Genomic DNA, 10,827 nt, shown 5'->3' with positions numbered 1-10,827 from the left:
TAATTTCTTTCTTCTGTCTGATTGCTCTGTTTAGAGTTTCAAGAGCTATGTTAAATAGATGTGGTAACAGAGGGCATTCCTGACTTGTTCCAGTTTCTAGAGGGAATTCTTTCAATTTTTCTCCATTTAGAATGATGTTGTCCTGAGGCTTAGCATAGATAGCCTTTACAATGTTGAGATATGTTCCTGTTATCTCTAGTTTTTTAAGTGTTTTGAACATGAAGGGATGCTGTATTTTATCAAATGCTTTCTTAGCATCTATTGAGATGATCATGATTTTCGTCTTTGAGTCTATTAATATGATGAATTACATTTATTGATTTCTGGATGTTGAACCAACCTTGCATTCCTGAGATGAATCCTACTTGTTTGTGATACACTATCTTTTTGATATGTTTTTGTATTCAATTTGCCAGAATTTTATTGAGAATTTTTGCATCTATATTCATTAGAGATATTGGTCTGAAGTTTTTTTTTTCTTTGATGTGTCTTTGTCTGGTTTTGGAATCAGGGTGATATTGGCCTCATAGAATGTGTTTTGAAGTGTTCCCTCTTTTTCTATTTCTTCCTTTTTTTTTTTTTAGAAATTTAAAAAAAAAATTAGTTGTAGATGGACACAATATCTATTTATTTTTGTGTAGTGCTAAGAATTGAACCCAGTGACTCACACATGCAAGGCAAGTGCTCTACCACTGAGCTACAGCCCCAGCCCCTCTCTTTTTTTATTCCATGAAATAGTTTGAGAAGTGTTGGTGTTATTCTTCTTTAAAGATCTTGTAGAACTCAGTTGTGTATCCATCGAGTCCTGGGCTTTTTTTGGTTGGTAGACTTCTAATGGCATCCTCTATTTCCTTGCTTGAAATTGATTGTTTAAATTGTGTATATCAGGGCTGGGGATGTGGCTCAAGCGGTAGCGCACTTGCCTGGTATGCATGCAGCCCGGGTTTGATCCTCAGCACCACATACAAACAAAGATGTTGTGTCTGCCGAAAACTGGAAAATAAATATTAAAAAAATTTTAAAAATTGTGTATATCATCCTAATTTAGTTTAGGCATACCTTATGCCTCTAGAAATTTGTCTTTGATATTTTCTATTTTATTGGTGTACAAAGTTTCAAAATAATTTCTAATTATCTTCTGTATTTCTATAGTGTCTGTCATAATATTTCTTTTTTATCACAGATGTTAGTAATTTGAGTTTTCTCTCTCCTTTGTTAGCATGGCTAATGGTTTATTAATTTTATTTATTTTTTCAAAGAACCAACTTTTTGTTTTGTCAATTTTTTCAATTTGTTTCTTTTATTTCAATTTTATTGATTTCAGCTCTAATTTTAATTATTTCCTGTCTCCTACTGCTTTGGGGTTTGATTAGTTCTTCTCTTTCTAGGGCTTTGAGATGTAATGTTAGGTCATTTATTTATTGACTTTTTCTTCTTTGAACGAATGAACTCCATGTAATGTGCTGCAGTCTGGCTGGACACAATTCAGGAGCCACTTGTTAAAAGAAACGAACTTTATTTTTAGAACCACACATGCCAAACAAAACAACTCTTCAGGAAAACCTTCAGAGCCCAACTGCCACCACTGGCTTCCCACAAGCCTCTCCACCTCCCCCACTCCTCCTGCTCTTGAGGCCGATTGGCTGGGTCACGTGGGCGGAGCCAAAAAAGTTCCCCAATGAGCAACTCCATGGTCTGAAAGGGCAGGGAAACAGCCCAATGAGCATCACTGCAGAGGAGCCAATCAGTTGGCAGCTAGAAGTTGCTGGGGCCGCTGCGAGCCAATCATTAGCTGGCAGCTGGAAGTTTGCTTGCAGCTGGAATTACACTGGGGCCCCTTTGGTTGTGGCTCTCAACGTCTCCCCCTCTCTGTTTAAACAACAAGCATGTGGCTTAGGGACCATGCCTGCCTTAGGTTGTCCAATAGTACATATGGTCCTTACCCATTATTGGATGAGCTGACCTCAAGGCGTCAGCCTCCTGTCTTAGGACGGTACCATTGCAATTGGATCTTACCCATCACTGACTACCGGTCCAGTATACAGCCACACCTGTGGATAGGTCTTTATATCAGCAGGGGAGGGGGGGGCCTGAGGTTCTTTGCTTCACCTCTGTTGGCTCCCAGATTTTAGCTGAACGACCATGACAAGCAGAAGGGAGGAAGATACACCAAGCCAATTGACAGCTCCTTTTGGAAAAATTGTACCACCGATGACATAATCAGTAAAAATACCCCAACACTACCACAAGTCGCTGCACCAACAGATAGTTCACAATGCATACAAGTGAGTTCACAATGCATACAAGTGATACATAGTCCAGGCAAGTTTTGCAAGCAGTTCAGTGATGGCTATTGCAGAAGCTGTAGATTGGTTTTATTTTTGTCTTCACCGGCACTGGGATGAAGATAGAAATTCTGGCAATAATGGCTAAAGAAAAAATTATAAAACATTCCAGAAGGTACTAAAAGAAAACAATTTTTTTAAGAAAATAATTTTCTTAACAATGTACCTTATCTTCAACAGAATTATTAAATATAATGAAAAGGAAAGGTGAAAGTAAACAAACAGATCTGTTAACCTCCTTTTTGTTCATATATTAAAACAATCCTCAACAGCTGTTTACCCAATTTAAATTAAACCATTTAAATCACGTGAAAATAAAAATTTGGATTCATTTTTTCATGAGCGCTCATCATATATGATATATGGACATAAGTACTTTCAACATATAACACAAAACACAAGTGTGCACACATAATACATACAACACATAACAATAGTAAAGGCCTTCTAACTTTTTACAGGTGAAATCTCCATTGCAATGTTTAAAAACTCTATAGTCAAAAAAATAGAACTGATCAGCAAAACATTAACCTAGGTCTGTATGAGCTCAAAAAACAAAATAGAACTTCATGATATGGCAAAGGGCAATAATAAAATAGATATTGAAAAAAGCATCCTGGTTCAGCCAGATGTAAGAATAGCCAAACTGGAGTTTTGGATATCAGTTGTTATGGATTTGAGCCAAATCATCTTCTTTTTGGTCTGTAGAAATCGCTTTAGTTAATCTTTCTGGAATCCAAATCGGCTGCTGTACTCCCTGTGGAAACACATAAACAGACCTCCAACTCCAGACAATCACTGGGTCAGGACCTTAGTTAATCTCTCTGGAATCCAAATCGGCTGCTGTTCTCCCTGTGGAAACACACAAACAGACCCCCGACTCCAGACAATTACTGGGTCAGGACCTTTCCATTGTCCTGTTAGAATATCCTTCCAAAGTACCTTGGGCTTATGTACATTTTTTGGACACATATGCCTTTCTGCAGCACTAAGCCCTGATGAATCGAAATTTAAAAAGTTTAGAGTAAAAAGGGTTATTTTAAGTTTATCTTTGGGGAATATATACCCCTTCCCAATTCCTTCTTTTTGCTTTAATAATTACATTTTAATAGTTTGATGAGCTCTTTCAACTATGCCTTGTCCCTGTGGATTGTATGGGATTCCTGTTATATGAGTAATGCCAAATGTTGAGCAAAATTGTTTAAAAGAAGTATAACCAGGGGCATTATCTGTTTTTAACTGTTTTGGAATGCCCAGAGTGGCAAAATTTTGTAAGCAATGAGCTATAACATCTTTAGTTTTTTCTCCAGCATGAAGGGAGCCCATCAAGAATCCAGAAGAAGTATCAACTGTAACATGCAAATATTTTAATTTTCCAAATTCTGGCAAGTGTGTGACGTCCATCTGCCAAATATGGTTAGGTATCAATCCTCTAGGATTGACTCCAAGATTAATTTATGGTAAAAAGGTCACACAATTTTTTTTTTAATATTTATTTTTTAGTTCTCGGCGGACACAACATCTTTGTTGGTATGTGGTGCTGAGGATCGAACCCGGGCCGCACGCATGCCAGGCGAGCGCGCTACCACTTGAGCCACATCCCCAGCCCCAAGGTCACACAATTTTGACATTGTTTTATTATTTGTCTAGCTTGTTCCTTAGTTATTTTAAAACGCTTTTGTAAAGTATTAGCATTGACATGGAACTTTTTATGAAAATTTGTAGCTTCTTCTAGTGTAGAGAAAATATGTATGTCGTGTAGTTTTATCTGCTAAATCATTGCCCAAACTAAGGGCTCCAGGCAATCCTGTATGTGCCCTGATATATCCTATAAAGAATGGATCTTTTCTGACCCAGATTAGACTTTGTATAGTGGAAAGCAAGGAGAAAACAGTAGAGGAAGGGGAAATCCTACCAGCATCTTCAAGGGATACTATAGCATTAACTATATACTGACTATCGGAAAATAAATTAAATACAGAATCTTTAAACATCACAAAAGCTTGTAATACTGCATTAAGCTCTGCCTTTTGAGCTGATTGTTTGGGTACTAAAAATGTAAAAGTTTGATCAGGTGTAACTATTGCTGCTGTACCATTATTTGACCCATCAGTGAATATATTTGGAACATTCATGATAGGTGTTTTTCTTGTCATTTTTGGAAAAATTACAGGATGCAATGACCAAAAAGACAATAAAGGATTAGATGGTAAGTGGTTATCAAATGAAACATTAGATTTGCACATGATTATTGCCCAAGTATTTAACTCATTAGCTAACTCATCAATTTGATTCATAGTATATGGAGTAATAATTTTATTGGGAGAAATTCCAAACACTCCCTTTGCTGCTTTTATTCCTTTGAGTATTAATTGTCCTATAGCCTCAGGATACTTAGTAAGAATAATGTTAGGAGAATAAGATAAATGTATCCATAATAATGGACCTTCTTGCCAAAATACTCCTGTAGGAATTTTTTTTGTTGGTAGTACAATAAATAATAAAGGCAAACTTATATCAATTCTATCCAAATGCATATTTTCCATATATGTTTCAATGATTTTTAATGCCTTTCCTGCTTCAGGCGTTAACATTTGGGGTGAATTTGGATCTGATGGACCTTTTAGGATATCAAATAAAGGTCTCAACTCTCCTGTTGGTATACCTAGATAAGGCCTTATCCAATTTATGTTTCCTAATAACTTTTGAAAGTCATTTAAGTGATTTGAGTTGATCTACTCATATTTGAATTTTTGGTGGACGGACCATGGTTGAGGATAATAGAACTCCTAAATAATTAATTGGAAAATTTAATTGTACTTTATGTATTGCTATCTCTAGATTATAATTTTTTAATAAGTTTGTAAGTGTGGCATAACATTCTAACAATGTGTTTTTTATCTTTGTGTGCTAATAATACATCATCCATATAGTGAAATATTTGTAGTTCAGGATTTTGATTTCTAAGTGGCTGGATTACTTTGTTAACATAAATTTGACACATAGTTGGGCTGTTAGCCATTCCTTGAGGGAGTACTTTCCATTCATATCTCTGATCAGGACCTTCATGATTCAGTGCAGGGATAGTAAATGCAAAACGTGGACTATCCTCAGGATGAATTGGAATTGAAAAAAAAACAATATTTAATATCTATAACTAAAACATACCATGTTTTTGGCAAAGCAGACAATTGAGGAATCCCCAATTGAGCAGGTCCCATAATAACCATTTCATTATTAATGGCTCTTAAATCTTGCAGTAATCGCCATTTACCAGATTTCTTTCTTTTTTTTTTTTTTTTTTTTAGAGTGAGAGGGGGAGAGAGAGAGAGAGAGAGAGAATTTTTTAATATTTTTTAGTTCTCGGCGGACACAACATCTTTGTTGGTATGTGGTGCTGAGGATCGAACCCGGGCCGCACGCATGCCAGGCATGGCGCGCTACCGCTTGAGCCACATCCCCAGCCCCCCAGATTTCTTTTTGATGACAAAAATGGGAGTATTATGGGGAAATACAGAAGGTTTTATATGTCCTTCCGCTAATTGTTGTTTGACCAGGTCATGGGCTGCTTGTATCTTTTCTTTAGTTAGGGGCCACTGAGGAACCCATACTGGTCTTTCTGATTTCCAAGTAATTTTTATTGTCTCAGTGGCCCTTTCTGAAAATCCAACCCATGTCTGTCTGTTCCTTGATCTATTTGTATTGGTGCTGCTATACCTTGTTCTTGTTTTTCTAATCTTTTTCCTTTCCTAAAACCTTGTCTAGCCATAATAGTGGGTGCATTTTGATTGATGTTATTTCTTAATGTCAAACCTAATTGATCTAGGACATCTCGTCCCCATAAATTTACGGGAAGATGATCCAATACATATGGCTGTATAGTTCCCTCACATCCTTCAGGGTCCTTCCAATCTAATACCATTGCACTTCTATGGGGATTAGTCGCCACTCCTAGGCCTCGAAGTGTTTGAGTGGCTTGTTGTAATGGCCAATATTTTGGCCATTCTTGATGAGAGATGATGCTAAGGTCTGCACCTGTATCCAGTAGCCCATTAAATTCATGTCCTTGAATATTTAGTTTTAGCATGGGGCTAGAATCTAAATTTAAAGAAAGCATAGTCCAATCTACACCTGTGGAGCCTAATCCCTTGGAACCTCTTTCTACAGTACAACTGGAAAATTTTGTAGGCTGGGTATTATTAGTAACTGTGCTATTCTATCTCCTGGTGAAATTACTGATATACCCTTTGGAGAACTGGCTATAATTTTTATTTCACCTTCATAATCGGGATCAATTACCCCAGGACTTATCATAAGTCCTTTTAGAGTAGAAGAGCTTCGTCCCAATAATAATCCTACTGTTCCTTTGGGAAGAGGTCCTTTTACCCCTGTGGGAATGATTTGAACTCCCATCTCTGGAGTTAGTACTGCTCTGGCGGAGGCGCAGATGTCCAACCCTGTGCTCCCTCTGGTTTGTCTGATGAGGAATCTGATGGACAATGTGTCCTGGGCACTACCCTGATGGGGTTGCTGGGTTCCGGGGGCCCCAGCAAACTTCCAGCTGCCAGCAAACTTCCAGCTGCCAGCTGATGATTGGCTCACAGTGGCCCCTTTGGTTGTGGCTCTCAACAGTAATTAACTTTTTTCCTCTTAGCACTGCCTTCATAATGTCCCAGAGATTTTGATATGTTGTATTGGTGTTCTTATTTACTTCTAAGAATTTTTTAATCTCCGAAATATCTTTTGCAACCCATTGTTCATTCAATAACATATTATTTAGGGTCCAGGTGTGTCTTTGTCTGGTTTTGGAATCAGGATGATATTGATTTTTATTGGAATAGCTTTTATTTTTCATTTTATCACTGATTTCTAATTTCTTTTTTTCTTTTTTTTAAAGAGAGAGTGAGAGAGGGGGACAGAGAAAGAGAGAGAGAGAATTTTAACATTTATTTATTTTTTCTTAGTTCTCGGCGGACACAACATCTTTGTTGGTATGTGGTGCTGCTGAGGATCAAACCCGGGCCGCACGCATGCTAGGCGAGCGCGCTACCACTTGATAGCCACATCCCCAGCCCACTGATTTCTAATTTCATTCCATTGTGGTCTGAGAATGCAGGGTAGTATCTCTACTTTTCTGTATTTACTAAGAGTTACTTTGTGGCATAACATATGGTCTGTTTTAGAGAAGGATTCATGTGCTGCTGAGAAGAAAGTGTATTTGCTCATTGATGGATAATATACTCTATATATGTCAGTTAAGTCTAAGTTATTGATTGTATTATTGAGTTCTATAGTTTCTTTATTTAGTTTTTGTTTGGTAGATCAATCTATTGATGAAAGAGGGGTGTTAAAGTCACCCTAAATTATTGTGTTGTGATCTATTTGACTCTTTTTTTTTTTTTAAAAGAGAGAGAGAGAGAGAGGGAGAGAGAGAGAGAGATTTTTTTTTTAATATTTATTTTTTAGTTATTGGCGGACACAACATCTTTGTATGTGGTGCTGAGGATCGAACCTGGGCCGCATGCATGCCAGGTGAGTGCGCTACCACTTGAGCCACATCCCCAGCCCCTCTGTTTGACTCTTGAACTTGAGAAAACTTTGATTGATGAATGTAGATGCTCCCTTGTTTTGGGCATATATATCTATAACTCTTATGTCTTGTTGATATATGATTCCATTAAGCAGTGTGAAATGTCCATCTTTATCCCTTCTGATTGACTTTGGCTGGAACTTTATTTTATTTGATATGAGGATGGAAACCCCTGCTTGTTTATATAGGTCATGTGAATGTTATATTTTATCCCAACCTTTCACCTTCAGTCTGTGGGTGTCTTTTTCCTATGAGTCTCTTGAAGGCAGCATATAGTTGGGTCTTTTTTTAATCCATTCTACCAGCCTATGTCTTTTGATTGGTGAGTTTAAGCCATTAACCTTTAGGATTATTATTGAGATATGATTTGTATTACTGGTCAGTTTTGTTTATTTTTGGTATTTAGCTTTACTTGGTTTCTCCTTTGGTTGGCTTTTCTTTTATTGCAATTCTTCCCTTTGCAGATTTTCATTGTTATTTTTTATTTTTCCCTCTCGTGGAATATTTTGCCAAGAATGTTCTGTAGTGCAGGCTTTCTTGCTATAAATTCTTTAGCTTTTGTTTATCATGGAAGGTTTTTTATTTCATCATCAAATTTGAAGCTTTATTTTGCTGGATATAAGATTCTTGGTTGACCTCCATTATCTCTTAAGAGTTTGGTATTTGTTGTTCCAGGATCTCCTAGCTTTGAGAGTCTGGGTTGAAAAATCTGGTGAGATCCTAATTGGTCTTCCCTTTTAGGTAATCTGATTTTTCTCTCTTGCAGCCTTTAAAATTCTATCCTTATTCTGTATAATAGGCATTTTCATTATAATGTGTCTTGGTGAAGATCTGTTGTAATTTTGTACATTTTTGTGTCCTATGTGCCTCTTGCATTTGATTTTCCAATTCATTCTTCATGCTTGGGAAATTTTCTGATATTATTTCATTGAAGAGATTGTGCATTCCTTTGGTTTGAATCTCTGAACCATCCTCTATCCCAATAAATCTTAAATTTGGTCTTTTGATGGTATCCCATAATTCTTGGATGTTCCATTCGTGGTTTCTTATATCTTCATTGTGAGGACAACTTTATTTTCAAGATTGTATATTTTGTTTTCATTGTCTGAGGTTCTGTCTTCCAAGTGGTCTAGTCTGTTGGTGATTGAATTTTTTAATTGGCTTATTGTTTTTTTTTTTTTTTATTCAAGGATTTGTGTTCTGTTCTTTTTCAGTACCTCTATCTCTTTCTTGAAGTAATCTTTTTTTTTTAAGAGAGAGAGAGAGAGAGAGAGAGAAAGAGAGAGAGAGAATGAATGAGAATTTTTTAACATTTATTTTTTAGTTTTCGGCGACACAACATCTTTGTTTGTATTTGGTGCTGAGGGCCGCACACATGCCAGGTGAGCGTGCTATCGCTTGAGCCACATCCCCAGTCCTTGAAGTAATCTCTTGCAACCTGAATTTGCTCTCTTATCTCTTTGTTGGAGTGATCTGTTTTTGCCTGTATCTCCTCACTTAGGTCGTTCTTTAATTCTCAAATCATTTTAGTTATGTATATTCTGAACTCCTTCTCTGACATTTCACCTACTTCACTATCTATGGATTCTATTGTTGTAGTGTCTTGGTTTGTCCGGGGCACTTTCCTCCCTTGTTTTCTCATGATGTCTATGAGTCTTCCTCTCTTGCATGTAGATTCGAGGTATGAAAGCTTCTGCCCTATTGTGTTATAGTATCCCTATAGGTTACCAATACCTCACTTTTAAGGGAGAGATCAGTATTACAGCACTCAATGTACCCAATGTGCAGCCATAGATCAGTTAGCTTCTATTTTTACATTTACAGTTTTGTCACTATGAACAGAAATGATGAGTTCTGTTACCTTCTACCTTATAGTCAATGGGTTACATAATGGTTTATAGTTTCTGATGGTGGAAGGGGGAACTGAGGTAGGTTGTGAGAATATAGAGGTTTTTGATTATATGACAAGTGAGAAAGTCATCGTAAGATGTTGGCTATTAGTAGAAGAAATGAGATAGGCAACCCCATGCAAGACTCCCTGTTCCATCAGCAACAGGCTACCTGTTAGCATCCCTAGTAGAGAAACCTCTGGTGCAGCCAGGCCCACAGGGACCTTGGGTGAGGTCTTATCACGTCTTTATTGTTGTCCCTTGATAGAAGCGGTGATATCCCAGTTTTGTGGCAGTGGCAGCTCAAGCCTGTATGTTTCCTGGTGTTGGACTGTGGAGCCACACTTTGGTGCCCAGCACGGTGGCTCTCAACGTGGGCATGGGGTGGCTTTGCCTCCAGAACGCCAGGCCGTGGTAGCATGGGCCCTGGATTTCATTTTTAAGTATTTGATTCTTTTCATTTCCCTTAAACAGTTTTAATTTTCAAAATGCTGCTACTTCTAGGAATATTGATTATTATATATTCTGTGACCTTGTTAAAATTATTTATTAATTCTAATAGTTTGATATAGATTTGATGGGGTTTTTTTTGTTTGTTTTTTAGTACTGGGGATTAGTACAGGGATACTCTATTACTGAACCACATCCCTAGTCCTTTTTCTTTTTTCTTTTTATTGTTTTCTTTTATTTATTTATTTTTTAAAAATATTTTTTATAGTGGATGGACACAAACACCTTTATTTTTATGTGGTGCTGAGGATCAAACCCAGTGCCTCACATGTGCTAGGCATGTGCTCTACCACCTGAGCTACAAACCACTATTTTTTATAGTGGATGGACACAAACACCTTTATTTTATTTTTATGTGGTGCTGAGGATCAAACCCAGTGCCTCACATGTGCTAACTGAGCTACAAACCCAGCCCTTATTATTTTGACATATGGTCTTGCTAAATTGCCTAGGCTGGCCTCAAATTAGCCATCCTCTTGTCTCAGCCTTCTGA

Source organism: Ictidomys tridecemlineatus, chromosome 3 (assembly GCF_052094955.1).
Source record: "Ictidomys tridecemlineatus isolate mIctTri1 chromosome 3, mIctTri1.hap1, whole genome shotgun sequence".
NCBI lineage: Eukaryota > Metazoa > Chordata > Mammalia > Rodentia > Sciuridae > Ictidomys > Ictidomys tridecemlineatus.
Note: the sequence above shows the minus strand (reverse complement) of the source record.